The sequence below is a fragment of the Chiloscyllium punctatum genome, chromosome 2 (assembly GCF_047496795.1).
Source record: "Chiloscyllium punctatum isolate Juve2018m chromosome 2, sChiPun1.3, whole genome shotgun sequence".
In the NCBI taxonomy this organism is placed as follows: Eukaryota; Metazoa; Chordata; class Chondrichthyes; order Orectolobiformes; family Hemiscylliidae; genus Chiloscyllium; species Chiloscyllium punctatum.
The window spans coordinates 72,631,410-72,649,600 of record NC_092740.1 but is presented as its reverse complement, the minus strand read 5'-3'; the positions used below and the strand labels follow the sequence as shown (position 1 = coordinate 72,649,600).

General features: G+C 39.9%; 1 protein-coding gene across 2 annotated transcripts in view; it reads right to left on the bottom strand.

Annotated features, from left to right (window-relative positions):
- The window catches only part of kcnn2 (potassium calcium-activated channel subfamily N member 2), a 233,654-nt gene extending 215,979 nt beyond the window's left edge, over positions 1-17,675 (bottom strand). For both annotated transcript variants that reach the window (XM_072583977.1, XM_072583986.1), the window contains exon 1: positions 17,454-17,675. The gene's annotated coding sequence lies outside the window, so the exon portion shown is untranslated. The remainder of the gene's footprint in view (positions 1-17,453) is intronic.
- Positions 17,676-18,191: the final 516 nt, after the last annotated feature.

The window sequence follows — 18,191 nt, the reverse complement described above, 5'->3', positions numbered from 1 at the left end:
GGAAGAAAAAAAAACATTCCATTTGTCTTCCTTATCAACTAGGATCCTAGGCTGTTGGGATTTATTGATGAAGACTCCCCCATCTCTTTGTTCTGTAACCTTCTGCAGTCTCTCTCCATTTAAGTAACATTCATCTCTATTTTTCCTTCCAAAGTGCATAATCTCTCATTTTCCCACATTATATTTCATCTGCCAACTTTCTGCCCACTCATTTAACACATCCACATACCTCTGCAGTTTCTGCATCATTCTCATCGCTTATCTTCTCAGCTATTGTGTTTCTTACAAACCAATGAAAGCATCCAAACAAAGACAACCGAACACCAAGGGCCTAACTCATCAAAGTAGGAATGTCTCAAAATTGGATTAGGGAAACTGAACTGATTTTCCAATTTTTTTTCTACCTCTGCCAGTAATTTATTTCCCTAAATTGTGTAAGTTAATGGGGGAATTTAAGAGTTGATCAGAGTCTTAGTTAATCGTGACTTATGCCAATGGTTTCCATTTGTTTACTTGTAGCTATAGTTTAATGACTTACAATAAAACGTGGTCCGTATTTTATATCAACCTTGATCTGAAAGTCAGTTAAATTGGAGTATTGCGTGTATCTTAAAAATTTAACATCCGGTATGATGCTGGGAATGGCAGGGCTCAATTTATGAAACGCTATTCCAGTAGGTCCTAACTGGGACTCTTTTTCCTGATGATTTCTCCATGGCAATGCCTCAACCAATCAAACTGTTGATCGCTTGTCAACCAGTCATCATTCTCTTCTCAAACAGTATAAGTTGTTCCATTTGATATTTGGGAATATTGGGGATACTGTCCTGAAAAGTGCAAGACAAAAAAGCTGCAATAGCAGGACTCTTGCTTTCAGCAACACTTAAGTTCTGTAACTATCTATGGGAAAGCAGACCACTTCTGCTGCAGAAGCTACTGAAGCTTGTCTTTCTTGTCCATCACAGGGTAGTACCTGGTCCACAGTCTCTGAACCTCTTACTGGAGGTCACTGAGGAAATCCCTCCAGAGATATCCCTCCAGAACCTTCCAGAAGAACTTCCAACATGGCCTTTGTTGCCAGACAAATTCTAAACAAAAATGTTGGGAATGGCACCACAGACTCTCCATTGCATTCATTCACCTGAATCAAGCCTTTGACTCAGTAAATCACAAAGTGTGCTTCAATGATTTGTATATCCATGAAGCTTTATCACAATCCTATAACTGCTTCTTGATTATGGCAACTTTCTTGGAAAGGAGATCCGAAACAGACACTTTCCAAATTCTTACTGAGGTCAATCATAGCTTTGTGATCAACCTCTACAATTTCCAATCCCCTAAAAGTGGTTACTTAACTTGTCAATGATTCTGGAAGGTTCTAAAGCCACAGTGTATCTCTGGAAGGATTTCCTCAGCTACTGTAAGTAAGTGGTTCAGAGAATGTACACCATGTACTGCCCTGTGGTATCAGAATTAAATATCTTATCAATGGAAGATTCTTTAATTTCCAAGATCTATCGTTTGTGGTTGACTGCAATGTTATTGCTCATTGTACATTAGATTTGGAAGCCATTGGTACCTCTTCAATTCTGTAAACAAGAATCTGAGTCTATCAACCTATTACTGTAAGAGTGCATTCCTTACATGCTTTTTCTATATCCTGATTGATTTTCTTCCCCACATCCTGACTCCTGCTTGGAGGCCAAGACCAACCTGAATTTCTCAATCCACCTGTATCGCAAAATAACCTCGGATTACCTAATAGTCTATCAACCTATACATGGTCAGAAAAGTAATCTCCCTCCTAAATATGTTGAGTATTCCCCATAACCTGGCAGCCATCTCTCTCAATAGGTCATTGTTAACAAAGAGAGCCAACACTGGATCACCTGCATGAGGTTTTTAATTCATTCATGGATGTTGTTAATTAAGCCATCACTTATTGTCCATCCTTAATGACTGGGAACAATGTTCAGATAGTCAGTATTGCTGTGAAGCAGACTGAGCAGGAGAGAGGAGGAGCCTATACCCTTGAATAATATAAGAGAGTGCAGTGGCAGCAGTTTCATGAAGAGCAGGAGGGAAAGCAGACTCAGCAAATTTCTTAAAAAGTGTCAGTGAGCAGGTCAACGGCCTCAAAACAAGAAGATTAGATCTGTGTGTCAAGCAGTGATGGTGCGAGAGACCCCCTTTAACTTGTTTGTTCCAGTAAAAGCCAAAAGCATAACATCACAGGAAAACAGGTGATCTGAGGGTATTAATTTTATGTCTATTGTTTGGGAAATTGCTTTAAATTAGGAGACATATTACAGCTGAAGAATACAGTCACAATATCCACCATTTAAATATTTAACAACCAAATTAATAAGGTGAATGGAATAGAGATGGCTGAGCAGGTGATTTGTTGCTGCTGTAGTATATAAGAGCTGGTGGATGCCAGTACGATCTACAATGATCATACTTTCAGTAAGTATTAACTGCTTGAGAAACTTTGGCTCAGAGTTGATGAATTGGAGTCTGAAATGCAGTTACTGTGATACATCAGTGGGGAGAGGTAATTTACCACTGTGTTTCAGGAGACAGTCATACCACTTAGATTAATTACACCAAATTAGTCTATGTTCAGACCAGAAAAAGGTGACTGCTCATGACGCTGATAGAGGGATCCAGAATATAAGTTTAGAGAGTTTCAGCCAGTGTCCTTATCCAAATGGTTCTCACTCCCACTGTGAATAAGGGCACAGACTGCAAGCAGACAAACAAACTAATGATAGCATTGTGGAGCACAGCACCATTCAAGTAGGCGAAGAAAAGACAAGCGTAACATAGAGCACGGTGGCTCAGGGCAGCATGGTGGGTCAGGGGTTAGCACTGCTGCCTCACAGCACCAGGGACCCAAGTTCGATTCCAGTCTCGGATGACTGTCTGTGTGAAACTTGTACATTCTCCCTGTGGGAAAAGATCTGCCACCCTGCGTACCCACAGTATGCCTATACAGAACATAGGAAATCAAACTCGACCAAACTATACCAGAATGTCTCAGCATTGACCAAACAGGCTGACAAGTGAAACCAGACAGAACTATAGTCATTCGCAGACAAGGGATTACAATTCCCAAAATGTACTAATAATAAGCTTCCTGGACCCGGTCAACACAGCTGCCCCAGAGGACAGTCTGATAACACAGCAGTACCAAAGCCACACAAAGGACAGGTCAGACAGGTCAGACAGGTCATACAAAGGAGAGGCACTAAAGGACCTCGCTCCCAGGACAGGAACAATGGAAGCACCTTACAGCTTCAAAAGAGACATTCTCACCTATCTGCAAAGAGAGCTGGAATCTCCTAATCCCATCAAGAATTCATTGTTACTGTCAGGATGCTACATTGTACCGACAATCAGGACATTCTTCCGATAACTGTTTTTCAATTATCATCATTGTAACTAGATTACTCCATTTCCAAATACATTGTATCTTTCCCCATTTTAATTACCCTTATTGTATATGATTCCTCTAAAACCTGGCTTCATCCTCAGCTCGAGGAAGAGAACCCTTGATCTATCTGTATAGACTCTCAGTTCTGTGTCAGCCTAGTCAATTTCTCTTCTAGCGATATCACTTGTAATAAACCGCATGTCAATTTCACCCAATCTGGTTTATGTGGTCTCTACTTTATTGGGCTAATTTCTTCGACACTCCCCATGTCTGTGTGGGTTTCCTCCGGTGCTCCGGCTTCCTTCCATAATCCAAAGATTAGGTGAATTGGCCATGCTAAATTGTCCACTGCATTCAGGAATGTGTGGTTAGGTGCATTAGTTGGGGTAAATGTAGAGTAATTAGGTAGGGGAATGCGTCTGAGTGGGTTACTCTCCAGAAGATCAGTGTGGACTTGCTGGGTCAAATAGCCTGTTTCCACACTGTAGGGATTCTATGATCCTATGTAACACTAATAGGGGATAGCAGAGTTCATGGAATTTAGACTGATCACTCAAAGAGTCCTGAAGGTTGTGTTGTCTACTTGATTCCAACATTCAGGATATTTCTTCTGGTCTGGAAAGGAACTTGGAGTAAGAGGGAAAGGATCCACTTGCGGTCCATATAGGTACCAATGACACAAATAAGACTTAGAAATAAGTTCTGCTGAGTGATTGTGAACAGCTTGGTGCTAAACTAAAAGCAGAGCCACAAAAGTAATAACTTCTGGATTGCTATCTGAACCATGTGCAAATTGGTATAGGATAAATAGGATTGGAGAGGTAATTACATGGCTCAAAGGTTGGTGTGGGAGAAAAAAGTTCCCATTATAGAGTACTGGCCCTACACTAAGGAAATAGAGAGCTCTTCTATTGGGATAGCTTCATTTGAACAATGTTGGCACCTGTGTCTTGGCAAATCACATAATTTGGGCTTTAGATGGAGTTTAAAACTAATCAGCAATTGAAGGGAAGTTTAAAATTCAAAAAGATACAAGAGAGCAGAGTTATTGAAGTGAAACAGGAAGGGTAGGAAATATATGCAGAATAGTGCAGCAGAAACGAGAATGAGAGAGATTAATAATGGTTCAAAAGTCAAAACTTAAGGCTCTTAATCTGAATACATGCAACCAAGATAAATGATTTAGCTACATAAAGAGAAATAAATGAATGTTATTTGATAATTATTACAGAGACATGGTTACAGGTGTCCAAGGCTGGAAACTCAATGCTAGATCTGTTTAAAATCTATCCTATTTAGCATGAGTATAATATCACACAACACAAGGGAGAGTATCTTCATTGTGAGGACAGGACTTTGGTTCCACAAGATAGATACTCTACCAAAGTTCAGGTAATTGGTAGTTACCTGATGAAGGAGCAGCGCTTTGAAAGCTAGTTCTTCTGAATAAATCTGTTGGACTATAACTTGATGTTGTGTGACTATTAACTTTGTCCACCCCAGTCCAAAACCGGTACCTCCACATCACAGGTAATTGGTGTTCAACATGGATGGGTACTCTGATCCATCAGCTGAAGAGGGGTTAGGTGAGAAGTAAGAATGGTAATAAGCAGGAGGTTTTCTCACCCATCTTTAACCTGATACCATATGCCTTCATGAGGTTCAGAGTCTATGTTGAGATTCCCCCAGGACAACTGTGCCACCATTTCTGGTGATTCTGCCTTGCCAGTGAGGCAGGACATACTCAGATGGTGATGGTGGTATCTGGGATATTCTTTGTAAGGTTATGAGTATTAGTATGTCACTAGTCTCCCACTTTTAGACAAACCCCCAAACGTTAGTAATTCTGCACACACCATACCAACCAAAGGTATTCAGGTCATGGTTAGTCATTGTTGTTTCTGGCACCTATGTTGATGCCAAGTGGCCATAACTTTCATAGGACTTTCCATTGGTTTAAAGTGACTGAGTCTCTAGCTTGGCCATTAACTTAAAATTCAACCACATTGATGCTGGGCTGGAGTCATGAATAGGCCAGGTACGGATGGCAGATTTCCTCCCATAAATGGCATTGATGAATCAGATGGACTTTTAGCAACAATTGAGAATGATATCATTATCAGCATTAGACTAGTTTCCAGATGTATCAATTCCAAATTTCATAATTGAATCTAAATTCCATCAGCTGCCATGGGGGATTATTAGCCTGGGTCTCTGGTGTTCTGCTCTAGTGACATTACTACCATGCCATCACCTTCAAAACTGTTCACACAAAGTTCAAAGTTCAGCAAAGAGAAATTATCATCACCACATTGCTGTACGACAGTGTGAGCTGGTCTATGTTGCCGTGATCTATAAGCGATTTAGAGAAATTGCATAAATGATGTCTCCATCGCATTCTCTAGATTCAATGGGAAGAATATCTTAGTAAATGCTATGTGTCTTACTTGAGACCAGCTCTGCAAGTATTCAAGCCAAGTTCTAGCAAAACCTACTTCTATAAATTGGTCACAATATTTGGACAGCTGTAAAAGGTCTCCACCCACCACGTCTTCTTCTCTCAACTCTTAAGTATTCTAAGATAAGCCAAACAATATGCTTCATAGACACTCTAAGCTCTCTGTGATGCACAGTGACCAATTATTCAAAATGGCTACAATTTGTCTATCAAGCTACATCACTCCTTAAGTCACAATGTTTTAATGATGATGCACAGCAGTGACAGGAAAGGAAAGATAAAGAAGAAAATCCTGCACTCTGGGCCCTACTGACATATGGGAGATGCTGCCCCAAATGCTTATGAAATTGGGAATACGACTGTTCAGTCACATTAAAACTCATGGTAGAAACTCACAACTCTGAGTAGTTATCATCTTTGAATCAAAGGATAGCCAACAACAACAATCTTGGCTATGAACTCCACAGGCTGTGCTGAATAAATACAGGGTTCTGTGCGAAGCCCACGGAATATCCTTCATTCCAACAATAATGATAATTTCTCTCTACCCAGTACATTTCAATCCATTGAAGGCTTTATTCCTATAGTTCTTCTTGGTAGAGGACCAGGAGCAGATCAAGTCTTTAAGTTATCTCACCATCCCCCAGGCGTAACTCTATATACAGGCTCAGTGAAAAATTTTCAATCAAGTTGATGCTTTTCCTCCCTAATCTATTACACACGCTCAAACTAGTCAAAGAGCAAGTACACTCCAGCACATGCTGAAAGATACATCTGTTTTTTATGGAGTAATTTGATTCACGTGTTACAATTAAAAGTTGAAATTTATTGCTTCCAAATTATGATATTGAACACTTGACATGTGAAATATTTCCAAAAATGTGAGATGTTAAGAAAGAATGGAAGTATATCTGCTTGAGTATGGAGTTAACGTATAAAGTGAACTGAAGATACAGATCAAGGAAACGCTGACTTTGAACAGTTAGTTTTAAAACAAAACAAGAACTGCATAACTGAAAAGGCTATGAAGGGCAATTACTTAGTTCAGTGATTGTTTTTACTGTATCCCTCTATATGCCTTTATGCAATAACTACTCCATATGCATGAAGAATATGTAGTGATCAGACTGCTTTGTCTGAAATATTAAAAATAAATACTTTTAGCATGTTTCCCAGCTAAAATGGAGCAGCACCAGTTAAAATTGCATTGCAGAATTATTATCAGGCCTTTGAAATGTAAAATTCTTGATACAAGACAATCAGCCAGCAAAAAGAGATTAGAGGGAAATCATTATGCATCATGTGAATGCTTTTTGAAATGCTGATGGAAAAGACTTCCATAATAAACATAAATCACCATCTCTGTCAAAAGCAACTCGACTGGTAAAAGATAACATTTCAAATGATTTCATGGTGTTTATTATTTGAGCGCTGTTTGAAAGCAAAGCTACAGTTTGCCCAATGTTATACAAGAAAACACAATAGCAAACAGGTAAAAATACAAGTTCTGACAAAATAGATAGGACATAATTCCTAACTATTAATATAGAGATTTAGAAAATAATGCTTAGGAGTGATTAGTAAATGTCGTTCAACTGAGAGCCTCAATAAATGCTGTAGCATTAAATCAAAACATAAACCATATATATATTTAAATCTGAGCTCAAGATTGGACCACAATTCCAAACCTAAAGCCAGGCAAACTGAAACTTAGGCATTTCATTTCAAAATTTGTGAAGACATGTGCTCAACCAGAACTGAGAACCCAGCAGACATTAAAACTGAGATGACCACAGGTTAAAGTCATTTCAAACTCCATGCTCCCTGTCCCTGCACATAGGTACAAAGTAACAAGCAGCTGTTACAATGAAACATTGAGTTAGTCTGAACATTCCCCAAGCAGATGCTAAATTTAGCATGGGGATTTGGTGTCTGGTATGCTACCTAACCTCTTGTCTACAAAAAGGAAAATGTAACAGAATCAACAAAAATTCAAGACAGCTCATAAACAGGGATTTTATTTTTTCATAGTTTGATTCTCACTGGAAGACTAGCATGTTGCCTATCCCTAATATCTTTTCTGAAGGTGTTGGTGGGAAGTGGGATGTGAGAAGACCTTCTTGAGCCACTGGAGTCAAGATGGTGAATGCACCCTCATAGAAAATGAGCTCTTGGTTTTTGACTCAACAGTAGTAAATGTTACTGTAGTGTGTTGAATTGGTTGGAATGTTGCAGGTGGCAGTGTCCTCATGCAGTTACTGCTCTTATCCACCTTGGTATTGTGGAGTTTGTGGGATCAATGGTGTGTTGTTAAGGGAGACTCGGTGAGCTGCAGCATTGAGTCTTCTATATGGCACACACTGTTGCAATTATGTGTCTGTAATGAAGGGAATAAATGTTCTAGGTAATGGATAGGATGCTTGTTGATTTGTCCTGAATGAGGAAATATCAATGAAGTATTAGAATTGATTATTAAGGCATTTTTGGCAGGATACTTCAAAATAATTCATGGTAATTATAGAAGAGTCACCATTGTGTTTTGAAAGTGCGATCAGCTTAATCAATTTATTGAAGTTTTTTTGAAAGTATAACATATGCTGTGGAAAAAAGGGGAGCCGGTTGATATTTTGTAGAAACATAGAATATCGGAGCAGAAGTAGACCATTCAGGCCTTTCAGCCTGTTCCACTATTTAACATGATCATGGATAATCATCTAACTCAGTACTCTGTTCCCATTGTCTCCCCAAAACCAACTGATTCCCTTAGTCCTAAGAACGAAGTTTACTTCTTTCTTGGAAGTCTTCAATGTTATGGCCTCAACATTTTCCTGTTGCTGAGAATTCCACAGCTTTACCATTCTCCAGGTGAAGACATTCCTCCTCACTAAAAAGCCTACCTCTTATCCTAAGACAGAGACCCCTGGTTCTGGGCTCCCCAGTTATTGAGAACATCCTTCATGTGTCTAATCTTGTTAGTATTTTGTAGGCTCTAAGAACTTTCTCACTCCCCATTCTTCTAAACTCCGTGAATATAATCATAATTGATCCACTTCATATATCAGTCTCTCCATCCCAGGAACCAGTCAATCGAACATCCTTCCTCAGGAAAGGAGACTAAACTGCCCACAATACTCTAATGCCCTCATCAATCCCTGCTTACTATTTAGGTCATCATTCCATAGCTTTCTTAACTCTTACTACTCCTACATGCTTACGTTCAGTGTCTGGTGTATAAGGACGCACAGGCCTCATCACACTTTCCCAATCTATCACTGTTCAGATAATAATCTGCCTGCTGGATTTTGCTACCAAAGTGGATAAACTCACATTTATCCAGATTATACTGCCTCTGCCATGTATTTGCCCACTTATGTAACTTGTTAATATTGTGCTGAAGCTTCTCTGTATACTCCGTACAATTTACTGTCCCAACCAGTTTTGTGTCCCCTACATTAGTGATATGACACATAGTTTTCTCATCGGAACCACGAATGTATGTTGTGAATAGCTGGGATCCAAACCTTGATCTCTGTGGTACTCCACTGGTCACTGCCTGCCACTCAGAAAAAGACACATTTATTCCTTCTCTTTGTTTCCTTTGGCAGCCAGCCTTCAATCCATCTCAGAACATGGCTTCCAACTTATTTTGTGTGCTCTTATGTGGGAAATTATCAATAACCTTCTGAAATTTGAAGGAAATCACATCCACTAGCTCCCCTTTAATTCCAGCAGGTTTGTCAAGCCACAACTTGTACTTGGATTTCTAGAAGGCACTTGGCAAGGTGCTGCATAAGTTTATTATACCAAGTAGAAGCACATGGCGTAGCAGGTAACATACTAGCAATGGATAGAAAAATAGGCCTTTGTCTGATTGGCACAATGTAACAAGTGGGCTCCCACAGGGGTCTCTGCTGGAACCTCAACTTCTTAAAATTTATACCAAAGGGAGTGAAGGCATGACTGAGTCGATCTTTCTCTGCAGGGTTCCTAAGTCCATTGACTCTTCTGCAGCGGCATTTCTGCTGCTGGCCTATCAGGGCCAGGCTGATGGAGATAGTCAATGAGATGAGGTCATGGTCAGGCCAGGAGTTGTCAACTTCGGTCATGGTGTGGGTGATACAAACATTCTTGTGGACCCTCCTTGAGTGTTGACATAATCAATGGGGGCCAATACCATGAGCTAATTAGTTTTTTATGGTGAAGTCATTCCCATTGAGTCAACGATTTTCCTCAGATTTAGCCAACTAGAAGAAGGTTTAACTGCTACGTGGATCTTTGAGTTGACATTTTCCTGCCCACCATGACTCACTCAGGATAACAATGCCAATATCATGATGCTGGAGTTCCCATGTTATGTTAACTCTGTCTCTGCTGGGGTGTTTATGACGGTGTTGATGTACCAGGTCCTGAATTTCATTTTGAGGGGGTTGAAGAGGGCTGTGTATATTTTATATAAATGTGAAGTAGCCACTGCGCACTGATGACCACATGGTCCTGGGAAGCATTGTTTTTGTCCAATGACAGTAACAACTGAAATAATTCATGACCAAGCAGTCTTACAGAGACCATGAGCTAACACATTAACTAACGTGTTGTTGCCCTTAATCACACACCCTTATCTTAGTCCTGCTTGCCATGATCTTACTGCCTCTGCATTGTTTTTATCCCTGCTACTGCTCTTATTCTTTCCCACTGCTTCTCAAGCTGAACTCATTTTCTCTGTGCTGTTTTTTATCCCTGCTGCTGATCTTAGTCTTTCTGCAGCTCCCCAGTTGCAGGATATCCATTATTTAAGAAGCACTTGGAAACATTTTTAAGAGCCATCATAAGGTTCTGTGTAAATGTAAATCTTCCATTTCCAGTGAATTGGCAGAGGACTAATCATTTCTACCAATTTAGATGTAATTAATGTTTCCTCAATTTGGTTTGAATTGTTAAAATTCAGAATATTTTATCCACCTAGTTTATGTATGACATGAAGCCCTTTAATAGCACATAAAATCTAGTTATTTGTTTCACGACATAGTTCCTTGTTTTGTTGAAACCATGTTGAAATACAAATGGAGGCAATAAATATTTTGGCAAATTTATTAAGTCACTAATTTAGTTTTCATACCTAATTGGAAAATGTAGGATGTGTAAGTGTCATTCTGCCTTTTAAGATGACAATAGTTCATGTTCAGTTGTCTCTTGTGGGCTCACGCGAATGCATTTGGAACTTCAAAGAAAGCAAATTAGAGAAAGTTGTGAAATTTCTACCTGATTCCGAAATTAATTTATCAAAATCATTTATGTCCAATTAACACTAAATTTGAATGGTCTGATACTAATTGTTGATATTCTCATGACTTCAGAGGAATATACTTATAATCATACTTCTTCTTTTCATTGCTATTTTTTAACATGCTGGAATCTAATTAATTAATTTAGAAAGGAACTAAGTGGTAATCTTTAACAGGAATTTATTCTGCATATCCTTGGGAGAAGGGTTTTCTTCAGCAGTTAGCTAAATTGGAGACTAACAGATTGACAGCCAATTTTAAACTCGATCACAATTTCCAAAGATTGATTCAACTCATTTTGGGTAATCATTGAAGACAAATTTCACATCCTCAAAGTTTCACATGAGTGATCCCATATTTTGTGAAACTTCTTAGAATTTTCATTTAAGTTAAAGAGACATTCCAAGTTTAGCTGTAGCAATGGAAGATAAAGTCATTTTTTGTTAGACTGCTGAAAAGGAAACATTGGGTGCAAACATCTGCTGTTGGAGATAATGAGCTTAAAGGTGAGCAAGCCCAAAGGATTTTTAAAAAATATATAAAGGACAAGAGAATAACTAGAAAAAGAGTAGAGCCCATTAGGGAACGTTGAGGTTGTGCGTGTAGACTTGGAAAATATGGGCACAATTCTCAAGGAATACTTTGCATCAATTTTCACGGTGGAAAAGGACAACACAATAAAGATATCAGGGTAGGACTGTGAAATATTACATGAAATTAATATAGAGCAAGAAGAGGCTTTAACAGGTTGGTAGCCTCAAAAGTGGATACAGCCATAGGCCCAGATGAAGTGCATCACAGACTATTGAAGAGGCAAGGGAGGAGATATCAAAGGTCTGAGAATAATTTTCAGGCTAAGTGCCAAACAACTGGAAGGCTGTTGACATTGTCCAATTTTAAATATGGGAGGAAGGGATTGACCAGTAAATTCGTAGCCATTCAGTCTGATCTCAGTGGTGGTGAAGTCACTGGAAGGAATTCTGAGACACAGAATAGATCTGCACTTGGAAAAACACAGATTAATCAGGGTAGTCAGCGTGGATTTATTCATGAAAGATTGTTTTTGACAAATGTGATGTGATTTACATGGACTTCAGCAAGGCTTTTTGTCAGGTTCCTCATGGCAGACATGTATATCTGCAGACAGATAAAGATAGCAGAGTAAATAGATGAGGTCGTCAACAAGGCACATGGGATATACAAGGCAAGAAGGTTTGGTGGAATTACATAAAATGCTGTTTAGGCTACAACTAGAGCCCTGCATGCAGCTCTGGTCAACACATCATAGGAAAGATGTGATTGTACTAAGAAGGTACACAGGAGATTTACCAGGATGCTGCCTCGACTGGAGAGTGTCAGGAATTGAGGAAAGTTTGAATAAGCTGGAATTGTTTTGCTCAAAACACTTACAGTTGAGCGGAAACCTAATAGAGATGAAAACACTTAGGAACAGCATAGCAGTGTGGATGGGAAAGCACTTTCTCTATTAGTCGAGAGTCAATAAGCAGGTAGGAGGCTAAGAGGAGAATCAAAGAGATTCCTTTTCTCACAGAGGGTGGCAGGAATCTGAAACTCATTGCCTGAAACTCTTGCAACATTTAAGCAGTATGTTGCCATTACCCCAAGGTCTACGAGCCAAAAGCAGGAAGATGGGATTAGATAGTAATTGCTGATTGTTGTGGACACAATGGACTCTGTTTTCTCTCCATAGATGCAGCCAGACCTGCTAATTTTCTCCAGCAATTTCACTTTTTGTTTATTTCAGATCTCCAACATCCATAGTTCATTGTGTTTTATCATCCACTTCCTTTTATTCATTTTTATTTATTGAAATTTAATTCCTTGCAAAACTTAACATAGCATCACCGCACTTGAATTCAAAAAGAGTTCCAAATAATTTATTTTTTTTAAACAAATTAATGCAGGTGATGGAGAACAGAAGTAAACACCAAAAATGCTGGAGAAACTCAGCAGGCCTGACAGCATGTGTGTAGAGAGAAACAGTTAATATTTTGAGTCTGATATGACTCTTTCTCAAAACCCTTATGAAATGTTGAAGAAGAGTCGTATCAGATTCGAAAGGTAACTCTGTTTCTCTGTCCACAGATGCTGCCTGACCTGCTGAGTTTTTCCAGCACTTTCTGATTATTGCAAATATTTTTTCTTTAATTGTCCTTGCGATGCTCACTGCCAATTTTAGAGCTCACAAGAAGTTTGGACCAAACTTTTAATGAATTGAGTTGGTTTCATTTGTGAATGCTTTTGCTAATAGAAACTGGGAAAATGATGCAAATAGGTAAAAACACATTAAAACAGGAAGGAACTAATCCTAAATTCATGCCACTGGCTTACAGAAGAAAGCTTGTCTACTGTAAACTGAATATTAAAAGAAGCTGTTCTGATTTACAAGCAAATGCCTTGAAGGTCTATCCAGAATATTATCATCCAGAATATTAGCCACTGCTATCATACAGTTTCTTTCTTTAAAACATCTGTTCAAAGATGCAAGACCTGCACTTTTATAACACCTTTCATGACTACAGCATATCCCCAAAGTGTTTTATAATGAAGTACTGTTGAAGTAACTGTTGCAACACAGGTAAAGTAGCTGCAAATTTGAACACTGAAATATTACAAAATTGGAATGCAATAACAGCCAGATAGTCTGCTTGTGTTGCATTAAGGAATAAGTCCTGCCAGATCATCAAGGAGGCATTTGGCATGCTTGTCTTCATTGGTCAGAGTATTAAGTACTGGAGTTGAATTGTCATGTTACAGCTGAACAAGACACATTTGAAATAGTGTACAATTCTGGTCACCCTACTATATGGGTGGTATTAAACTGGAAAAGGTACAAAAAAAGACTTATAATGATATAATCCAGACTTGAAGGATTAGTTTTAAGGAGAGATTTGATAGGCTCGGTGTTTTTATGTGTAGCTTAGGAGGCTGAGTGTGACCTTATAGAAGTTGAAAAAATCATGAGGGGCATCGATAAAATGAATATCCACAGTCTTTTCCCCGGGATAAGGGTGTCCAAAACTGGATGGCACAGGTTTAGGGTGAGAGGGGAAAGGGACCTGACGGTGATGCATGTAAGGAATGAGCTGCCAGAGGAGGTAATACAGCTGTGTATAATATCATTTGAAAGGCATCTGGATGGGTACATGAATAGGAAGGGTTAAAAAGGATATGGACCAAATGCTGGCTTATGGGACTGGATCAGTTTAGGATATCTGGATGGCATGGATGAGTTGGGCTGAAGGGTCTGTTTCCATGCAGTATGACTATGACTCGTTCTCTTCTTTGAAACCATATAATTGGATCTTTTATGGCTGCATACGAAGGCAGATGGTGCCTAACATTGACATCTCATCCAGAAAAACGGAACCTCTGAGAGTACACTCTATGCTGGGGCTCCACTGATTCCGCGTTCTTTCAATCCCTGAACAATTATTAAATTTTTGAAATTTACAGTTTCAAACCCTGACCAGAACCGGTCTAGTCACATAAGTGGCGTTACGATAAGAGCAAGTCAGAGGCTAGGAATCCAGCAGTGACTAACTCACCTTCTGACTCCCAAAACCTGTCCACCATCTACAGGATACATGTCAGGAGTGTGATGGAATGCTCCATACTTGCCTGGATGGGGGAAGTTCTAACAACACTTGAAAAGCTTGACACTATTCAGTACAAAGCAGCCTGCTTGATTGGCATCACATCCACAAACATTCAGTCACTCCACCACTGATGTTCAAAAGCAGCATTGTGTACCATCTACATGATGCATAGAAGAAATTCACCAAGGCTCCTTTGTTACTTTCAAACCCATGACCACTATTAGGTTGAAGGACAAGGACAGCAGATGCACAGGAACACTACCACCTGCAAGTTCCCCACCAAGCCACTCACCATCCTGACTTGGAAATATCTATAACTGTTCCTCAGTGTCACTGGGACAAACTCCTGAAAGTTCCTCCTCAGTGGCATTGTGGGCCTGCCTACTCCAAATGGACTGCAGCAGTTCAGGAAGGCAGTTCAGCACCAACTTCTGAAGGACATTGGATAACGAATAAGATATGCTGGCTCAACCAGCAGTGCCTACATCCCATGAGTGAATAAAAAACTGGACTTTTGTACTGTTAGTCTCTGGAAGGGACCCAGAATCGCACATCCTTGAGACTCAAAAAGAAAAGTGCACCTAAATGAGCCGCAGACAACATCCAAAGAGGCAACAGAATAATAGCTGACAAACTTATAAATGCAAAATCCATGCAAACAGAGCCATGTGTATAATTGTGAACAATTGCAGTGAAACACCTTTGGATAAATAACAACACTGTTTATTTGAAAAGGCCAGGAAGGATTATTAAATCTTGGAAAAGGGGCACATTGCTTTTTTAAGTATCATGCAACAATTTGGAAATGCCCAAAGAGTTGATTGCATTGCATTATCTGACTGGATAACAACGGGTGTTTTTTTTTTGCATTCATTCATGGGATGTGGATATCATTAGCTTGGTTGGCATTTATTGTCTATCCTTCATTACCCTAAATCAATCACATTGCTACAGGTCTGGAGTCACAACTAGATCACACAAGAATTACTAATTCACTTTAGGATTTCCTTTCCTAAAGCGAATTAGTGAACTAGAAGACTTTTTAAGCAATGGTTACTGGTCACCATTAGGCTAGCTTTTTCCTTCTTCCAGATTTTCAGCGAATTCAAATTTCACCACCTGCATTGTTGGGATTGAACCTACAATCCCAGAATATTAGTTGACCATTCTGGATTACTCATCCAGTAACATTACCACTGTACCTGCATCTCTCAAACTCAGTTGCACTCAATTCCTCTCCAAACAATTCTAATTTGAATCAGTGTTCTTGTTTATCTTGTTTGGCATTCCTGTTGAAATATTCTCCCCTGTGAAACCTCTGTGTGTACAAGCTCATATATCCATTTCTAGCCTTCAAGAGATTCATGCTTAGAGAATCCCGACAGAAGCATCTGTACTCTTTAAACTTTAATCAGTCACATCTAAGTTTCAAATCCTCAGAATACTTTAATGATAATTTTCTTCAATATTTATTCTGCATTTGCCTTGGCACCTAGACCGGAGCCTGAATAAATATAAGTTTATAATGAATTAGATGCAGCATTAGGCCAATCGGCCCATTGAGCCTGTTCTTTCATTCAATACCGTCATGGCTGATCTGACTGTGGATTCAACTCCACTTCCTTGCCTGCCCACCGTTAACTGTTGATAGACTTCTGACAAGGATTGATCAATCATGCACACAGCAGACTGCATTGGATTATTAGGTACCTGTCAGATGGGTAGTGAATAACAAAGTTATAAAGTTTGAAGTTAAATCTACTCCAGATAAACCCAAAAAACTGAAAATGGATCATTGCTATGTCTATCCAAGGCTATACATATACCCAGTAAATGCAGACAAGAGCCTTCACTGAAGATACTAAAACAAGCATTAAAATAGAGTGACCAAAATAATAAATGTAAAAAGTCTGAGGCCTCCGGACAATTGACAAGACACAACCCATCCTGTCAACTATTGTATATCTTATCGATTAATACATTCAGAATGTATTAACGTTTGCCATGTCAATAGCACAAAGTTCTAATTTTAAATAGTTGAAAATATCCTACTGCATGCATTTTCACAATGGCCACATGTGTGGGGCTTTCCGTTCTACAGAAATGCGAACTCATGGTGCCTTCCGACCTGAATTCACTTCACACTTTGCGGAGAAAGAGACGGAGTGATGGGAAAACTGAGGCATAGGCTTGAAGCTGATGACATTGGGCAAGGTGTTGCTATGTATTGTACAAACGGTCCATAAACTGACGAAATGTTATCTCAGGCGAACGTGTGCTTGGGAACTGCCTGAAACCGGCGGTGTCCAGATGGTTTCGGTACAAACCCCTCTCCATGGAGCAGTCACTCCAGTCAGGGTTAGGAGGAACTGGAGGCTCCATCTTCCAGCTGCTAATTCACACAATTAAGAAAAATAAAGACCCCACTATCGACTGGGAACTTCTTTACCATTGTCAGACACTCCACTGTTAATGGGTCGCTTCTAAAGTCTATAAATGGTTCTTGATTTTTAAAAAAACCCCTTTCCTGCCGGGATGTGTACGTGAGAGAGAGAGATAATTTGATGGGAATTCTGCGCCAGGATCATGTCTGTCAGAGTGCTCCTCAAGAAGTGGAGGCTGGAAGTTATGGCAAAGTGTTGGTGACATGGTCTTACCTGCAGTGGGTGTCCCCAGGTTAATGTTAGCCCAGACTCCGGAGTGAAGTCTCTCCCAGCTCCTGCTGCAGCGAGCACCAGGAACTCCGCTCTGTAGCCGCGAACACACACACTGTGAGTCCGTGGCTGTCTATTCCACAGCTGTTGCCTGCACACTAACCCATAGGGATGATCCGATTCCACCCAAAGTTCGCGTTCAATTAGAGGACGGTGAGTCAGCTCAGAGACGTCCCAGAGAGATCACAGCTTCTGAAGGATGTGCCGCTCGGAGGTAACTGCCCAGGCACTAGCGATTGGCTTCAAGCACTGAGAGTGAGAGAGGGCACACCTCAGGGAGCTGCCGCAGTCACTGCCCGGGAACTCGAACTCTCCATCTGTCTCTCACACCTTGCCCCCCGCACCCCCTCAGATACAGGAGGTCTGCAGCTTCCACAGCACAAATAGGGAAAGCTCGAAACTTCATCAACATTAACCTCGACTTAAATCACCAAAATAAACCCTGCCGTTATAATATTTAAAGATCTGAGTTTCATCTCGAATGTTAAGGAAATACAAACGCGTTTGAGTGAATTGTAGACCGCAGATAGGAGGGAAAACTGCATGCATTTCCCATGGGAGATCCGTGTGGAAGCGCTGTGTTTGACAAGGTTTCTCTCATCCAGAGAAATATTCCTCAGCCCCTGTGCTTCCAAAGTATCAGCTGTTAGTTAGCTTACCGAGTGCTGCTTTACAAAACAT